We start from the raw sequence: 4,288 nt of genomic DNA, 5'->3' as shown, positions 1-4,288 counted from the left end.
TGGGTCTGCGTGCTCCCTCGATTGGTCTTACCATTTGGTCTCACCTAAGTTGTTGGCTCTGGCCGCTGAGCCCAGCAGATTCTAAAATATGAGATTTCTTACTTCTGCTACAAGTTCCACTAGCTATAAGCCTAGAAACTTTTAAAATATTCCTATATATGTGGTTCAGAGTTTTGGACCTCTCCCCTGTACCTGCTTTGCCTGGTATTCTGTGGTATGACTGACTGACATCTTCATTGCACCTCTACCCTATCTGCCATCAAGGCCTGCCTCCCTTGCAATATCTCTTTTTAATTTAACAGACACACATACCTCTTGACCTCACATTTTTTACTCATGCTAACAGCATTAGAGTAAATCTCTTCACACTTTTGTCCACCATGGCCATCTCTGGTTTTCACTTCTATTTACCTTAGTTTCCTAGTGCTGCCCTAGCAAAAATGCCACAACTGGATAGCTTTAAAGACAGGAATTTATTTTGTCACAGTCCAGGAGGCTCAAAGTCCAAATCAGAGTCTTGACCATGCTGGTGCTTTCCTTCTTGGTTGCTCCAAGCATTCCTTGGTTTCTTGGTGTTCCTTGAGTGGTTGGTGAGTCTCACATAGCATCTCCCTTCACCCATGTGTGTCTGTGTGTCTTTTCTGGTCTCTTTTAAAGTCAGAAGTAATTAGGTTCATGACACAGTCTACACTGTCATGATTGCATTAACACAACAATAGAAAAATCTATTTCCAAAAAGGACAAGATCCACAGGTACAAGGACCAGGAAGTCAACACATATTTTAGAGGGCATAGTTCCATTCATAATTCTATTCTTTCTGCAATCCCTTTCCCCCAGACTTTCTTTAATTCCCCGCTGGAGTGGATCTTAACAAAAGTTTTAAAATACTTTCGACATCTTGTATAAAAACAAGTCACTTTTCTGCTCACAGCTCAATTGGCTTCTCTGTACCATTGTACCTTTCTCTCTGCTCTTCATTTGGCATCTGCCTTTCTTGCTCCCTCATTGAGCCCTTCTTACTTGATTTACTCTTCCTCTTCTTTCACACCCCTAATTAGGCTTAGACCTCACTTTCTACAAGTGACATTACTAGCTATTCAGGCTTCTAAATCATTCTATTCTCTGATGTTGCCTAAGCCCATACCCACACTCAGCTTGGGCCTCCTAACTCTGCTGCAGGTTCTTATAACTTGACTAATTCACCTTTCCCAGTGAGTATTTAATCAACATCTTGAACATGACATACCCAAAATGAAAGGCCTAAACCCACTCTCCTCTCCTCCCTGTCTTCTCCATTGCATGAGTAGTTACTCTGGCCCAAAGCCTGGGAGTTATCTTCCGATCTTATCATTTCCACAGCCTATATTAAATCCTTTAGGATATTCTGTTGGCTTTGCTTCAAAACAGACCCCAGATCTGCCCTCTCAACATCTCTGCAGCTAAGCCCTGTCAAAGCTGTCCTTCTCTCTCATTGGAAAACTAACACAGCCTCCTCCTCATCTCTCTGCCTCTTGTCCAGTCATGATCAGTCTTTTCTTACTGGACAACCAACACAATCATTCTAAAGTGGAAGTCAGATCACATGACTCTTCTCTTCAAAAGTCTCCATTGACCCCCTTCATATTACTCATCCCCTTGTTGATGGTACTGGGAAACCTCTGCCCCTTTGGTCCTGCTCAGCACCAGACCCTCTGTTTCCTCTTTGTTGATCCACAGGTCAAACTGATGGAGGTACTGGGAGCAGTCCCTTGTTTTACAATGACAGAAAGGTCATTGTGAAGAAGGAACAGCTGCAGGTTGTGACTGGCCAAGATGAGTACCGGATCAATAACAAACATGATGACAAATACGCAGTGCTGCCTCTCAAAGAAGTCATCCAACGAGCAGAGGAGATGGTGGGGAAGGTAGTGCCCTATGATCTACTCTATCACAACTGTGAACATTTTGTGAACCAGCTCCGCTATGGAATCCCCCGCTGTGACCAGGTATGGCCTCAGCTTATATCTCTGTTTTCAGGAACTAGATCTTTCCCTCAACTTCCATTGGCTGGACCTTTATTGTGTGCTGGGTCACAGTGGAACTAAAGGAATGGACATGACTAGAATGTTTCTGTTGTGTTGTTAAGTGTCATCTAATCAGTTTCAACACATAGTGAACCTATATAGGATTCCAAGGAACACTTGGTGATTTTGAACCACCAACCTTATGACTCTCTATAGGGTTTCTGAGGAGTGCCTGGTGGGTTTGAACTGCTGACCTTTTGGTTAGCAGTCCAATGCTTATCCTATAGAGCCACTCCAGGACTCCTATATATGTTGTTGTTGTTACTACATCCCACAGATGTAGTAAATTTTATTTCTGTGTATGTCATGTGGTGAGGTCTATGTGTATGATATTGTTGTTAAACGACACTGAGTTGGTTCTGACCCATAGTGATCCTGTATAGGGTTTCCGAGGAGCTGCTGGTGAGCTTGAGCCACTGACCTTGCAATTCAAACAGCTTTGCAGTCTGGTGCATCTATATTTATAGTTCTCTTTTATGTTGTTATAAAAAGTATTTGCAATGGACAAGTCATCGGTCTTGCAAAATTATATCAGGAGACCTCCAGCATCATTTCTATAACCAAGGCCATATTTTCCAACTACTGATCCTTCCTCTTTGTTTCCAACCTTTTCATTCCAATCACCAGTAATTACCAATATATCTTGATTGCATGTTTGATAAAGGCTTATTTTATGAAGTCAGACTTGTTTCTGGGAAAAGGGAATGCTAATATTCTTCTTTTACTGTGAGGAGAGTTCCAAGTGGATAAAAGAGGAAGCTGAAAAAGCAGTGTCATTCTGAAAGCAATGCAGTTTAGATTATTAACGGTTATAAAATATCAATTGTCAATAATATTTGTATAGAAATATGGCTCCATATACAGCCATTTAAAAATAGCATCACACAATTTATCCAGGTTGAAGTAATATAAAATATAACATATGGTTTGCAAGGTAGGGTACATAAATTTTTTAAAAAAGTCATATTCATCAGCAAAAAGAACATTTCAAATCTGTGTTGAATTATAATGCTGTCTGTTAAACACTTCAAAGAAGACCAGGTAGTGTCAAATTTGCACACCAACTACTAAAACCCGTGCTGATGAAATTGAATAAGTCTACTAACTTCTTCAGTCTGAAACTGATCAAACATGCAATCATGACGCATTGATTATTACTGGTGATTGGAATGAGAAAGTTGGGAACTAAGAGAAAGGATCAGTAGTTGGAAAATATGGTCCTGGTGATAGAAGTAAGGTATAGGATGACATTAAGAACATCACACAAGAAAAAAGCAATAGGTCATTTAAAAGAAAGAAAAGACAAAAACGCATGTCAGGTGAGACTTTGAAACTTACTCTTAAAAACATAGAAGCTGAAATGCCTGGAGGAAATGATAAAGTAAGAGAACTGCACAGAAAAATGTCAAAGAGCTATTCAAAAAGACAAAGGAAATTACCGCAACAAAATGTACAAACACCTGGAATTAGAAAGCCAAAAGAGAAGAACACATTCAGCATTTCTCAAGCTGAAAGAACTGTAGACTATTCAAGCCTTGAATTGAAATACTAAAGGATTCTCTGGGCAAAATATTAAATGATTCAGGAAACATCAAAAGAAGAAGGAAGGAATACAGAATTACTGTACCTAAAAGAATTGGTCAATCTGCAACCATTTCAAGAAGTACCATATGATCAATAACCTATGGCACTGAAGGAAGACGTCCAAGCTGCACTGAAGGTACTGGCGAAGAATAGACTCCAGGGATTGATGAAATACAATTTTAAAGTTTCAACAAACTGATGCAGTGTTGAGGTGTTATTCTGTTTCAAGAAATTTGGAAGACAGCTACCTGAACAACACATTGGAAGAGATCCATATATATGCCCATTCCAAAGGCAGGTTCATCAAAATCCTTAATATCACATGCAAGCAAAATTTTGCTGAAGATCATTGAAAATGGTACATCAGCGGGGAGCCGTCAGAAATTCAACCGGACTTCAGAAGAGGATGTGGGATGAGATCTGTTACTGCTGATATTGGATGTATGTTGGCTGACAACAGAGAATACCTGAAAGATGTTTACCTGTATTTTATTGACTTTGCACATGCATCCAACTATGTGGATCACAGCAAATTATGATGACTATGAGAAGAATGGGGATTCCAGTATACTTAATCATGCTCAAGAGGAGGCTGTACATAGACTAAGAGGAAGTCATTTGAACAGAATAAAGGAATACT

The 4,288-nt window shown here is 39.9% G+C and overlaps 1 pseudogene; it reads left to right on the top strand.

Annotated features, from left to right (window-relative positions):
• The first annotated feature begins 1,717 nt into the window (after positions 1–1,717).
• The window catches only part of LOC102832724, a 53,740-nt pseudogene continuing 51,169 nt past the window's right edge, over positions 1,718–4,288 (top strand).

This window comes from Chrysochloris asiatica, unplaced genomic scaffold (genome assembly GCF_000296735.1).
Source record: "Chrysochloris asiatica unplaced genomic scaffold, ChrAsi1.0 scaffold00040, whole genome shotgun sequence".
NCBI lineage: Eukaryota > Metazoa > Chordata > Mammalia > Afrosoricida > Chrysochloridae > Chrysochloris > Chrysochloris asiatica.
This window is presented reverse-complemented; position numbering and strand designations above follow the sequence as displayed.